This window comes from Hemiscyllium ocellatum, chromosome 39 (genome assembly GCF_020745735.1).
Source record: "Hemiscyllium ocellatum isolate sHemOce1 chromosome 39, sHemOce1.pat.X.cur, whole genome shotgun sequence".
Lineage (NCBI taxonomy): Eukaryota > Metazoa > Chordata > Chondrichthyes > Orectolobiformes > Hemiscylliidae > Hemiscyllium > Hemiscyllium ocellatum.
Window position 1 is genome coordinate 17,733,866 of NC_083439.1, and position 15,691 is coordinate 17,749,556.

Consider the following 15,691-nt stretch of genomic DNA (forward strand, 5'->3'; position numbering starts at 1 on the left):
TTCTGGAATATTTGCAAAATAGCAAATGTGACACCACTTTAAAAAAGGAGGTAGACAAAAGGAGGGTAATTATAGGCCAGTTAGTTTAACTTTTGCAGTGGGGAAAATGCTTGAATCTATCAAATAAGAAATTGTGAAACTGGATAGAAATTGGCCCATGGGTTCATGAAAGGCAGGTCATGTTTAACTAAATTATTGAAATTCCTTGAGGACACCATGAGCATGGTGGACAAGAGGGAACACAAAAGGCTGCCATGTAAGATAAAGATGCACAACGTTACAAGTAATGTATTAGCATGGATAGAAGTGAGGTAAATGGGTGTTTTTCTGGTTGGAGATCACAGCATGGTGGCTCTTATGGGTGGCACAGTGGTTAGCACTGCTGCCTCACAGCATCGGAGACCTGGGTTCGAATCCAGCCTCAGGTGACTTATCTGTGTGGAGTTTGCACATTCTCCCAGTGTTTGCGTGGGTTTTCTCTGGATGCCCAGGTTTCCTCGCACAGTTTAACGATGTGTAAGTTGGGTGGATTGGCCATGCTAAATTGCCCAAAGTGTTCAGTGATGTGTATGTTTGGGGCATTAGTCAGGGAAAACATGTAGAGTAATAAAGGTAGGGGAATGGATCTGGGTGGGTTACGTTTCGGAGGGTAGGTGTGGATTTGTTGGGCAAAATGGCCTGTTCCCACACTGCAGGGATTCGATTAAGAAAAGATCAGTGGCTAGTGATGTGCCTCAAGGATCAGTGTTGGGAGCTGAGTCCATGAGAAAATCAGCCATGATCTTAATGAATGATGGAGCAGGCTTAAATGGCCAGATGGTCTACTCCTCCTCCTAGTTCTTATGCTCTTATACACAAAAGTGATCACTATTTACAAATGCTATAACACAAAATGAGAAGTTGTATTATTTGTATTTAATTTTAACTTTATTCCACATGAGATCAAAGAGCACTTCACTAACATGTTTTGATGATCATTTTTCTTCAGATTAACAGGCAAACTATCAGGGAATGCATCATTATTAAATACTAATCTATTCAAAGACTGATGAAAATTATACCATGAATTGATATTATAAAAATCAATCAATCAATCAATATTCTTATACTATTATACCAGCTAAATACAGGGCGACTGCCTTATCTGCGGGTCCGGTTACCGCAGTTTCAGTTACCTGCGGCCCAAGCATATTATATGGAATATTCCAGAACCAGGAACCAGGGGCTACTGGGGAGGTAAATTTTCCATTTAAATTGAACGGGTTTGTTACTGTCTGCAGTTGGTCTTGGAACGTATCCCCTATGGGTATGGGGGCATTACTGTAGTTCAAAAAGAAATTGGAAGCAAATGAAAATCGTGTATTAATAAAGAATAGAAACAATCTATTTAACCTCTCCACAGCAAGATTTATTACAGTTGTGCTTAAAGAATGCCACAAATTTGTCACTTTGATATTGAACTCATGTAGCAGTTATAGTAGTCATAAAATACCTCCAGGCTTGTTTACTATCTTGATAATGATATATTGAAAATGGATTCCAAAGATAAAGGCAGTCCTTGAAATATTCTATCACTCTGAAAGCGATGTCACCAAAACAAAATTAACTTGAGCACAAAGTTGAGAAGAATGGAAAAATGTTTGAGAATACCATTTGGCTTAATGAACAATGAATTTTCGTATAGGACAAGTCTAGCATTATTGTGTTATATGATAATGAATCACCGACTGAAGTGAGAGATCAAATAAAAAGTAGAGTTATCAACTCGAATAAGTTGATAGTAAGATTATGTCAACTTACAACAGTTAAATCCTGAATGATGCGAGAAACTGAGAAATGGGAGACCCAATTCCATTACATGGTGCAAAGTGTTACCTTCCTGAAACGATGTACCACACATGCATTAAAAGCTGGGTTTTTCTGACAAATTGAAGTTATAATAAATAGGAACTTTTAAAAAAAATTTATGTAGTGTTTGCTCTATTTATTATAAGTTTAAAGAGAGGTGCATTCCCAAAAAATGAACTTTTTTGGCAGAAAATGGTGATAAATCTGGATTTGAAAAACTAGAAGCCAGCTTCCAAAGCAAAGATAATCCTTTCACGAAATCAATTAGCTAAATATTGCTCAAATTAAATCATAGCAATAATCAAACTTAATCAAAAAGAATAGAATGGGTAAGTACATAGTAAAAATAATTCATCTGGAAATAAATGACTATGTTCATGATAGAACAGCTGAAATATTTCAAACTGTGGGTTCTGCACATGTTAATAAATGGCAAAAACATGAACAATTAATCTCATGCGCAAGCACTTACCTCAAGGAAAATCTGTTTGTGGGAAAACATTGTGCCATTTGCTCCTTCAAGGTTGAGAATTGCTAATTAAAATAATGCTGAAATGTTAGCATAGTACTATATAAATACATAACTATTTTTAAAAAGTTACCTTCATTTGCAAAGTGTTTGGGTTTGCGTTAGTCTACATTTACCATTCTATGGTTGCTATGTCAACGTTTCTCGCTTAATTTTGTTGTGATACATGCCAGAAATTAGAAGTAATGAGAGTTACTACATTATCAACTTACTATGGTTAGGTCATAGCAATTTAGCAGGACCAAATAAAAGTCTTCAAAGTACAAAAATCAAAACCTATGCATCTCATTCTTTGCTTCCTCATATTTACTTACATCTTCAATCTCCTGTAACATACCAACCAACTGTAATGTCAGGCACACTATGCTTAAAGTTCTACCTAAACGTCCCAAAATACGAGATTGCGTTTCCAGACTGTTTTGTATGCTTTGCTTCAGCATTTAATTGATTTGGCTGAATGATGAAATTCAGAGTCTCATGATCAAAAATTAGTTATCCCATTAACGGCAAAGGAGGTTGGGGGGAGTGGTCATCATACAGCATTGCAGAGTTGCAAAACTACAATATGAATAATGAGTAGCTATACTAGAATCAGGGAGGGAAAACTGAATGATTAAATACCTTTGCTTGCCTATTTAAAAACTTTCCAATATTGTATAGATGGAAACATGAAAGAAGGCATGCAATTCATATATTTAAGTGCATTGTTTGGTTTTAGTTAGTTGATATAAAGCTAAGCTTACAATGGTAGGGGACCTCAAACTCGTGGCATGTGCCTCTTGCTTGATGTAGGAGCTCAGGAACATGGTTGACATTCCTGACTCTTATACTTGCAAGACGTATGTCGAGCTGCAGCTCTTGTTTGACCACATGGTGGCTCTGGAGCTGCGAATGGACTCTCTGTGGAGCATCCGTGATGCTGAGGTGGTCATGGATAGCACGTTTAGTGAGCTGGTCAGAAGGGCAGGAAAAAGACTTGTAGAGCCATAGTCATAGGGGATTCTATTGTAATGGGAATAGATAGGTGGTTCTGTGGCTGAAAATGGGACTGCTGGATGGTACGTTGCCTCCCAGCTGTTCGGGTCAGGGATGTCACCGATTGGCTGCAGAGCATTCTAAAAGGGAAAGGTGAACAGCCAGTTGTCTTGGTGCATATAGGCACCAATGATAAGTAAAAAAACGAGATGAGGTCCTGAAAGAAGAATTCAGGGAGCTAGGAGAGAAGTTAAAGAGGAGGACCTCAAAAGGTAGTGATTTGGGATTACTACCAGTGCCATGTGCTAGCCAGCGTAGAAAAGAAAAAATAGGCAGGATGAACACATGGCTTGAGGGATGGTGTAGGAGGAAGGGGTTCAGATTTGTTGAACATTGGGACCAGTTCTGGGGAAGGGGGGACTATTACAAAATGGACGGTCTACATCTGAACCAGACTGGAACCAATATCCTTGGGGGAGCTTCTGCTGTTGGAGACGTTTTAAATTAATGTGACAGGGGGCTGGGAACCAGAAGAGACAAGTAGACAGCGAGGTGGAAACTGGAAAATGTAAGAATCATGAAGTTAGCATTAATAAGGGGAAAGAGTAGGCAGAGAGCAGATGAACGCAGAAGAACTGATGGCCTGAAATGCTTTAATGCAAGGAGTATAGTGTATAAAGCAGATGAACTTAGGGCTTGGATTGATGCCTGGGAGTGTGATGTTATTGCAATCACAGAGACTTGGTTGAAGAAAGGGCATGATTGGCAACTAAATGTTCCAGGATACAGACGCTTCAGACAGGACAGGGAGGGAAGTAAAAGGGTGGGGGTTGGAGTTGCATTGCTAGTCAGGGATAATATCATGGCTGTGCTAAAAGGAGGACAATATGGAGGGCTTGGGTAATGAGGCATTATGGGTGGAGCTGAGAAATAAGGGTGCAGTTACATTGTTGGGCTGTATTACAGGCCTCCCAACAACGAGCATGAGGAAGAACAACAAATAGGTAAACAGATTATGAAAAGATGTAGAGGCAATAGGGTAGTGGTGATGGGAGATTTTAATTTTTCCAACATTGACCGGGATACACATAGCTTCAGCGGTCTGGATGGAATAGAAATTGTAAGAAGCATCCAGGAGAGTTTTCTAGTCTGACAAGGGAAGGGGCCATATTGGACCTGGTATTGGGGAATGAGCCAAAACAGATGGTAGACGTTGTGGTGGGGGATTTCTTTAGGAACAGTAACTACAATTCTGTAAGTTTTAGAATACTCATAGACAAAGATGAGAGTGGTCCTAAGGGAAGAGTACTAAAGTGGGCCAATGCCAATTATATCAAAATTAGGCAGAGCTGGGAAATGTGGATTGGACACAGCTACTTGAAGGGAAATCCACATTTGATATGTGGGAGGCTTTCAAAGATAGGTTAAAGATGGTGCAGGATAGGCATGTCCCATTGAAGGCAAAGGATAGACAAGACTAAGATTCGTGAACCATGGATGACAAGACCAATCGTACAACTAGCCAAGAGGAAAAGGGAAACATATGTAAGGTCCAGGCAACTAAGAACAGAATGGGGCCTGGATGAATATAGGAAGATTATGACCAGTCTTAAATGAGGAATCAAGCAGGGGTCATGAAATAGTTTTAGCGAGCAGAACTAAGGACAATCCCGAAGCATTTTATTCTTATATCAGAAGCAAGCAGGTAACTAGAGAAAGGATTGGCCCACTAAAGGATAATGAAGGAAGGCTGTGTGTCAAACTTGAGAGAATGGGTGAGATTCTGAATGATTACTTTGTATCAGTGTTCATGATGAATGTTGAAATTAGAGATAGAAGTTCGATTAGTCTGGATCAAGTTGACATAAGTAGGGAAGATATGTTGGGTAGGCTGGAATTTATTACGGTGGACAAATCCCCAGGAATGGATGGGTCTATCCCAGGTTGCCGAGGGTGGCAAGAGAGGAAATAGCTGGGGCCCTGACAGATATCTTTGTGGCATCCTTAAACACAGGTGAGGTGCTGGAGGACTGGAGGGTTGCTGATTTTGTCCCCCTGTACAAGAAAGGTAGTAGGGATATTCTGGGTAACTACAGACCAGTGAGCCTGATGTCAAAGGTGGGAAAGTTGCTGGGGAAGGTACTGAGAGATAGGATCTATTTATATTTAGAAAAGAATGGGCTTATCAGTGATAGGCAACATGGTTTTATGTGGGGGAGATTGTACCTTACCAACTTAATAGAGTTGTTTGAGGAAGTGACCAATTTGATAGATGAAGAAAGGGCTGTTGATGTCATATGCATGGACTTAAGTAGGGCATTTGATAAGGTTCCCTATGGTAAGTGAATAGAGAAAGTGAAGTCACATGGTGTGCAGGGTGTTCTAGCAAGGTGGATAAGGAACTGGTTGAGCAATAGGAGACAGTAGTAGTAGTTGAAGGGAGTTTCTCGGAATGAAGAAAGAGGACCAGTGGTGTTCGACAGGGATTGGTGTTGGGGCCACTATTGTTTGTGATAGACATAAATGATCTGGAAGAGGGCATTGTTGGCAGGAAGCATAAGGGACTGTCAAAGAATACAGGAGAATATAGATAGACTGGAGAGTTGGGTGGAAAAGTGGCAGGTGGCGTCCAATCCAGGCAAATATGAGGTGATGCATTTATGTAAGTGTAATTCTAGGGTGAATTATACAATGAACGGAAGAGCCTTTGGAAAGTTGAGCAGAGTGATCAGGGACTGCAGGTCCATTGTGCCCTGAAGGTTGCTGCACAGGTGGATAGAGGGGTCAAGGAGGCATATGATATGCTTGCCTTCATTGGACAGGGTATTGAGTATGACAGCTGGCAGGTCATGTTAAAATTGTACAGGACATTGTACAGTTCTGGTTGCCACATTACCAAAAGGATGTGGATGCTTTGGAGAGGGTGCAGAGGTGGTTTACAAGGATTTTGCCTGGTATGGAAGGTGCTAGCTATGAAGAGAGGTTGAATTTGCTTTTATTAGAAAAAAAGGAGATTGAGGGGGTAACTTGATTGAGGTTTACAAAATCATGAAGGGTATAGACAGGGTAGATAGAGATCAGCTTTTTTCCCCAGGGTGAAGGATTCAGTAACGAGAGGTCATGCTTTAAAGGCGAGAGTTGAGAAGTTTAAGGGGGATACATGCAGCAAGTACTTTACAGAGGATGGTGGGAACGTGTTGCCAAGCAGAGATAGTAGACACAGTAGATTCATTTAAGATGCTTCTGGACAGATGCATGAGTACAGATACAGATGCTTAGGAATTGGGCAATGGGTTTAGACAGTAGATTTGGATCAGCTCAGGCTTGGAGGGCCAAAGGGTTTGTTCGTGGGCTGTAAATTTTCTTTGTTTTTTGAGAAACATTTTAGTTTATTAAGCCTTCTTACACGCACCCATCTAGTATTGACTCTTGACCATCTCTACTCAGACTGCAAATCAAGTCAATTTACATACGCAGATCTGCCAACAAACAGGTAGGAACAAGATGGCTTATGAGCGCACTAAACATTATGTACCCAGTCAGGACACTCCAGCACAATATTAAAAAAAAAGGAAGCAGAATGAATTTGCTTTGGCACAAACATTGTTTATCACAGCTTAATTTGAAAGCTAACAGTGATAGTTTGCGGGATGATGTACATTCTTCATACTCAACAAAGAAACATACAAGGAGAAAGTAAGGACTGCAGATGCTGGAGTTTCCTGAGGAAGGGCTCATGCCCAAAACGTCGACTCTCCTGCTCCTTGGATGCTGCCTGACCTGCTGCACTTTTTCAGCAACACATTTTCAGCAAAGAAACATACACACCTATTGATGGGAAAATGCTAGAGCCCATTATTAAGAAAGAAATGGTAGGACATTTAGAAAAGGTAATACAAACAAACAGAATCAACATAGTTTTATGAAAGGGAAATTATGTTCGACAAACTTGCGAATTCTTGGAGGAGATACCAAGAGCTGATAAAGAGGAACCAATAGATGTATTTGGATTTCCAGATGATATAAGATGCTACACAAAATGGATTAATACATAATATCTCAGTATTGGGGTAATGCATTAGCATGGGTAAAGTACTTGTTGACACAAGACTGGATTGATGGGTCTTCTACAGGTTGTAAAGATGTAATTAGTGGTCTGCTACAATGGTCAGTCTGAGGGCCTCAATTATTTACTATCAATATTAATTACTTGAAGGAGAGTGCAGGTAACAACGTATCCAAATTTGCCAACAATATAAAAATATCAGGGAATATGCTGTGATGAGGACACAAGGTATCCACAAAGAGATAGAGCTAGGTTAAGCAAGGCGTCAAAAATCTTAGCAGGTGGAATTTGATGTGAGGTTGCGCACTTTGATCAGAAGAATCAAAATATAGTTCATTATTTAAAGGGACAGAGATTCAAAAAATTGCAGAGGGATGAGTGTTCTTGTACATGAAATAAAACGTTAGTATGCAGACTCATCAAGTACTTAGAAATGCTTATGCCCGAAATGTCGATTCTCCTGTTCCTTTGATGCTGCCTGTGACCTACTGTGCTTTTCCAGCAACTCATTTTTAAGCTCTAATCTCCAGCATCTGCAGTCCTCACTTTCTCCTAGATTCAGCAAGTACATCAGGCATCAAATAGAATTCTAGCATTCACTGCTAGGGAGTTGGGAGTTTGAAAATAGGAAGCTTTGTTACAACTGTACAGGTGGTGGGAAGGTTGTACTTGGAACACCCTGTACTTGTTCCCTGTATTTAAGAAAAGATTACTTCCATTGGAGGAAATTCAAAAGAGATTCACTCAGCTGAATCCTTGGACAAAAGGGTCGATTTATCAAAAGTGGTTAAACTGCTAGATCTTTAATTTAGAAAATGAGATGTGATTTTATAGAGCCATAGAGTTGTACAGCATAGAAACAGACCCTTCGGTCCAACTCATCCGTGCCAATCAGATAGCCTAAATTAATCTAGTGCATTTGCCAGTAATTGGCCCATATTCCTCTAAACCCTTCCTATTCATATCCCCATCCAGATCCTTTTAAATGTTGTAATTCTACCAGCTTCCACCACTTCCTCAATACACACTCCACCCTCTGCGTGAAAGAGTTATCCCTGAGGTCCCTTTCAAATCTTTCCCCTTTCACCCTAAACTTATGCCTTCTAGTTCAGAACTCCCCACTCCTGGGAAAAAACATTGTGCATTTATCCTATCCATGTCCCTCATGATTTTATAAACTTCTATAAGGTCACTGCTTAGCCTCTGATGCTCCAGAGAAAATAACCCAAATCTATTTAGCCTCTCCCTAAAGCTCAAACCCTCCAACATCCTTGTAAATATTTACTGAACCCTTTAAAATTTCACAACATCCTACCTATAGCAGGAAGATCAGAATTGCACACAGTACTGTATTCCAAAACTGGCCTAACCAATGTCCTGTCCAACTGCAACATACCTCCTATACTCAATGCATGGACCAATAAAGGCTAGTATACCAAACACCTTATCTGCCTATCCTGGGTATTATCCTATCTACCAGTGACTCCACTTCCATTCTAGCAGTTTAACCACTTATGTGAGGTGGCTTGACTGGGTAGGTGTTGAGAAGATAGTGAGGAAATCTAATACTGAGGAATACGCAGTTAAAACTGAAATGTGAAAAAAAAAAAATTCTTGAGGCCAGTGAATGTCTGGACTTCTCTAACCCACAGAATTGTGTAGACTAGGTCACTGAAATTATTTAGGAGAGGCATAGATTTTTGAAATAGCAGGGTGTTCAGGGTCATGATGAGCTAGCATGAAGAGATTTGAAATCTTGGGCAGATCAGCATTATCATACCAGGTATAGGCTGATGAGTCAAATGGCCTACTCCTAACTCTTCATGTTCTTGTATGAAAAAAATCTAGTCATTCAAGAACCTAATACAAAATTAGGTTCTCTTTATAAAAGGTACAGGAATCTATAGTTGATAAAATTGTACAACTGCAGTTCCCCAGAGAATCTAAAATTATACAGTGCTTTCACATTCCTATATGCTTTCTAACAGGTTTACCAAACAAAAATTTAACACAGAGCCACATATTGAGATATTAGGCGATTAAAAGGTTTGCCAAGGGGCTGATATTAAAGTGTGCATTGAAGGACAGAAAGGTAGAAAGTCAGAAAGGGGGAATTTGAGAGCTCTGGGTCTGGGGACATGAAAGCACAGCTAGTAAATGGTGAAGGGATTAAAATGGGAAATATTCAAGAGGCCAGAACTGGAGAGGTACAGAGGTGGAATGGTTAGAGCTAAAGGCGGTTAGAGGTGGGGACAGCTGAAGCCATAAGGAGGTTTGCTAACAAGGAAAAAAAATGGATAAGTGCTTCTAAACTGGGAGTCAATATTAGTCAGAGATCAAAGTGTTGTTTAAGAGTTGATCCAATTTGTAGCTACTCTGCAATTAAGTGCTGAACAACTTCAAGCTTAGATTCAGATTCAATGGGTGATACCAATGGGTAATGCACCTGATTAAAGCATTATGTTTTTTAAAAAATATCCAGTCTTGATAAGTGCATGAAAATTTGTTTCAAATAAAGAGCAAAAGCTCATTTAATTAATGGTTGACCATCTTTTCCTTAGCTTTTCTGGACCCCAGGATAGATGTCTCATTTGACCAAGACAATAAATAGGCAAGATGTTCCTAAATGCCTGCTGTCACGTTGCATTGGTCTTTAATTCTTTAAGCCAACCAGTGTGGTGCAGAAAATCCTACTTTCCATCTTTTCATTTGAGAAGATACCTGGTGGTACACAATCTGTAGCTCCAGCAGCATAGCTGAGCTACAGAAAATTAACTCACAAAGCAGTTCAAAATAAAGGGAATGCAGGCACTTGCACACTAAGATGAATGCGAATAATTTGTGGCTGAAAACACATTGGAATGCCAAAAATAACTATTCCAGGGGACACTGTCTAAATATTGAATGATATGCAGAATGTGCAGCTATACTCTATTTCTAAATATAGTGTACATTAGTTTGGAAAAAATGCTTCCACAAGGCATTTGTATGTTCACAGTTCCAAAAATCACCTACTCCCATTTCTTTACGGTCATAATGCTTTTCCAAAAATATTAGAGTTTACTAGTCTGCTACCTGTATCGATTTCATACAACATAACCTGAGAAATTCCATTTACAAATTATTGACAGTCACACGCTGACTCCAGATAATTCGGAGACCACTGAACCATTCAAATTATTCAGATTGCAGAGTGTTTGCAAACAACTGATCGTATTCTCATAAAAGGTCATTTTCTCATTTACAAACAATCCAAAGACTCTGTGCATTAAAACAGCACTGTTAACAATTAAAAACTGATTAGTTTCATATTATGTCTATATTCCAAACATTTCTCCTTCCTCTCAGTGGCATTTGCCCGCAGGTTCAGATGTGGGCCACATGTGGCTATCAAAATAAAGTGCTGGAAAAACTCAAGTCTGGCAGCAACTAAGGAGAATGAAACAGTGTTAATATTTTGAGTTTGAAATGACTCTTCATATGATTAGAAATGTTAAATCTGATCTCTCTCCAGCTTTTCTCCAGACTTTATTTCAGATCTCTAGCATCACAGTATTTTGCTTTCCTGGTTCTGAGAGCCATACTCAGTATTATCAACTCTTGCCAGTGTGTCAAAGATCTGGGTCCTCACGCAAATCATTCAGAAACAATATGTGTAATACGTTTGATGCCCATCAGGTGACATGCTCAATTTCTGTGCAAAGAAAGATTTAAAATAGCATAGGAATAATCAGTGTTAAATATCTAACCATGATAATGTTAGGATCTTATTACAAACTTAATCTTGAAGGTTTTAGAAAATTGGTGCAATTAATGCATTCCTTTCTCTAATTGCAGAATGAGCTGCGAGACTTAGAAACCCAGGTGGAAACTCTAAACAAACAAAATACGGAATTTTTAAATGAAAACCACTTGATACCAGCTATCCAGTTTAGACTTGGAATAAGTAGGAAAGCTCAAAAGTAATTACTTTTAACTTCGAATTCAGTAGAAATTCAAAGTTAGATTGATATTGAGCATTTATGGTATTAAAACAGTTCAAGTCTTTTAGTTGGATAACAGCGTTATCTCAAATCATTTTTATACAGTGAATTATTCAATCCAAGGGGCTTTGCCTCAAATTAAATGAAAGTTTTGTCGTTAAGTATATTTTAAACTCACAAGCAGAGTAGTTCTATTCTTCCATTACAAAATCTGGAATTTTAGTCAGGGCCACTCAGTTCCTGACCTCAATGTCTTGGTCCAAGCTCAGACAAACAACTGAACTTAGAAGGGGAGGAAAGTAACTGCTCGACATCAAGATGACATTTGACAGAGTTGTTGCATCAAGATGTCTGAGCAAAACTGAAGTCAATGGCAATCAGAGGGAAAACGCTCTACTGGTTAGAATGAAAATGGTTATGGCTGTTGGAGGTCAATCATCTGAGCTCAAAGGAATTACCTCAGGATTTCATCAGGGTGGCGTTCCAACTATGTTTCAGCAATGAACGTTGCTCTATCATAAAGTTGAGAAGTGGGGACACTCATTGATAATTTCATGCAATGTTGTGGACTATTTGCCATTCCTTACACACTGAGGAAATGAGCGTTCAGATGTGGTAATACTATGCCAGCACAGGCTTGTGCTAAGTGGCAAGTAACGTGTGTGCCTTGCAAATGCCAAACAATGACCATCTCAAAAGGAGAAAGATTTTAACCACCTCGTCATATTACTCAATGGCATTACCGTTGCTGAATCCAAACAGCATCTCAAAAGGATACTCTCGACCAGCCTATTGACAAGAGCAAGTCAGAAGCTTGGAATTTTCTAAGCTCACTTCCGGATTCTCCAAAGCCAGTCCACCATTTACAAGGCACATGTCAAGAATATGATGGAAAACTCTCCACTTGCCTAGATACATGCAGCTGAAAGTGTTACTGGTTAAAGCACAGCAGGTTAGGCAGCATCCAAGGAACAGGAAATTCGACGTTTCGGGCCAGAGCCCTTCATCAGGAAAACAAGCAAGAATCTTGGCATTCAGGACAAACTCTCTTCACTGGCACTCCAGTTACCATCTTCAACATTAATATCCTCCATCATTAGTGCAGAGTAGTGGAGTACACCAAGACAGACTTCAGTAATTCACCAAGCACCTTTTGATAGCACCTTCCAAACATGTGAACTTTACCACTTAGAAGGACAAAGAATGCTGATGTATGGGAACACCAACAATCACCAGTTCCCCTCCAAGCCACACATTACACTCACATGGCCTTGTATTGCCACTCCTTCACTATTTCTGGGTCAAAATCCCGGAACTGCTCTTCTAACATGCTGTGGGTGCACCTACATGACATATGCTATAGCAGTTCAAGATGGTGGCTTGCCAACTAGGGATTGGCAATAAATGCAGGCCTAGCCAGTGAGATCCACAGTAATATATTTTTCTTTTTTAAAAAATAAACCTCTAGTGATAACACAGGAGTGTGAACAAAATTAGATGAAATGGGCGGCACGGTGGCACAGTGGTTAGCACTGCTGCCTCACAGCACCAGAGACCCGGGTTCAATTCCCGCCTCAGGTGACTGACTGTGTGGAGTTTGCACATTCTCCCAGTGTCTGCGTGGGTTTCCTCCCACAGTCCAAAAGATGTGTGGGTCAGGTGAATTGGCCATGCTAAATTGCCAGTAGTGTTAGGTAAGGGGTAAATGTAGGGGTATGGGTGGGCTGCGCTTTGGCGGGACGGTGGGGACTTGTTGGGCCAAAGGGCCTGTTTCCACACTAAGTAATCTAATATAACTGACAATACATCTTGGTGAAAGAGGTTAGTTTTTCTATGCTGCATAAAACCAAGGAAATGCAGAGGATATTCCAGAACTTGGAAGCTGGATAGCTGGCTGCACAGGCACCAGTGGTGCAGTTATGAATATCATCGATAGGAAGAAAAAACACCAGGGCTGATGGAAATCAGACAAAATCGACAATGATGATGCCCTGGAGAGATTTAAAAACAAGGATGAAGATTTGATTGAAATAGCTTAAACTGACAAAAACACTTATTTAAATCAGTAAACAAGGAGACAAAGTTTAGAATAATAATTAATGAAAGGACTGTTCCAAGTTGTCATCCTGAAGAGAGATAACACAATTAGCCCAAATCTATCATCTGATTCTGTCCTCAACTGGAACTAACTAATCAAATAATGTATGGCAAAACCATCAGTCCAAAGCAATTTTATGAATAAAGTGAGGTGAGATTAGTCTTGGAGTAGAATGAATGCTCAACTATACTATATTTCAAGCAGAATTAGAGCAGTAAGTGATAGAGTGTAAATAATGAAATATGCAATTTTATCCAAGTGAGAGATTTACTGGTTCTTAAGTGCAAGATTTATAGTTTTCACATTTTGTAAATGCATTAATTAGCAATTCATACCAAAGTTCATTTATGTATCTCACTTCACAAGCATTTTTAAAAAAATGTTTTTGCACAGGAAGACTTGCAACAGTATGACAGCAAATAATGGGGTATTTAAATTCAGAACCTCCACATGCGTGTCCATGCTTCGAGTAGCTGAATGATACTACTTTGCTTGTAGCAAGTTGTTTCTGAAATAAAACTAAAATGAAATTAAATCTGCAATCAATGAGAGGCTTTAGTCACATTATTCAGAAGATACCTACATCAGGTTCCTCCTTAGGAATACAGCTCTGCCTTAACTAACCAAACTAATCTCCAAACTCAGAGACTTCGGTCTCTGCTCCGCCTTCTGCAACTGGATCCTAGACTTCCTGACCCACAGACTGCAAATCAGTAAGAATAGGCAGCAATACCTCATCCAAGACAATCCTCAACACCAGCACCCCGCGAGAATGCATACTCCGCCCCTTACTGTACTTCCTGTATGGCCAAATTTTGTCCTAACTCTATCTACATGTCTGCTGATGACACCATTATTGTAGGTCTGATCTCAAACATTAACAAGACAGAATACAGGAAAGAAATAGAATGCTTGGTGGTGTGACATAAAGATAACAATCTCTCCTTCAACATCAGCAAAATAAAAGAGCTGGTTATTGATTTCAGGAAGCAAGGTAGAGGGCACACCCCTATCTACATCAGTGAGATGGTTGAGAGCTTCAAGTTCCTTGGAGTGACAATCACCAACAATTGATCCACCCACATTGATGCAATGGTCAAGAAAGCACAATGTCTTTACTTCCTCAGGAAGTTGTATTTTTAATAGATGCACCATAGAAACTTTTGGATATGTCGAAGCACAAGAGAATTTACACCAGGCAAGGCTGTCACCCCCAATACTGAAACCTGCGTCCACTATATTCTATTTAGATGAATCACAGCTTGGTACGACAACTGCTCTGCCCAGGACTGTAAGAAACTACAGAGTTATGAACACAGCCAAATCCATCACGAGCCAAGCTTCCATCCATTGACTCCATCTATAAGTCAACATGATCAAAGATCCCTCCCACCCTGGATCAAATCTCTTCCAACCTCTTCTTTCAGACACAAGATACAAAAGGTTAAACAATGGATTCAAGAACAACTTCTTTGCTGCTGTTATTAGACTCTTGAATGGACCTTTCAAATTTTAGCATTGATCTCGCTCTTTGTGCCCCTTCCCTGCAGCCATAACATTGTATTCTTCGCTCTTTGTACAATGCACTTTGTTTGTTAAGTCCTAAGTCTAAGACTTAAGGACATATGTCCTAAGTCCTATCTAAGTCCTATGTACTATACGAACTGACTCTACAGCACACAAAACTTTCACTGTACCTTGGTTCAGATGACAATAAGAAATCAAATCAAATAATAAATCAACTCTGCATATAAAATTGGTGCTACCTCTATGCTGACCAAAACTTACACTAAAGATGTTCCTGCACTAACTTAGATCTTAGCACAGTGCTCAATTTACTGCAAATTGAAGCCTTGTTGGCATACTTGTTTCCTATGGGGAGAAGACAATGAAAACAAAGCTATTTTATTCCAGATCTTTCTTCCATTCATTTGTTTGAGAGTTCAACTGTAGCTGTTTAGAAATATCTCTGGAAACATAGAAGCATGAAAGAATTTACACAAGGCAAGACTATCATCCCCAAGATTGAAACCTGCTTGTATTCCATTCTTTCATGAAGTAACAACATTCATTCTGACACGGGCTATATCTTCAGCAATGCAGTTGGACGAAATTGGATATTTCTGCTATACACAACCATTGTCCTCCACAGCACCATGGAATGATGGTAACAAGACTCTACAAAGCCATAC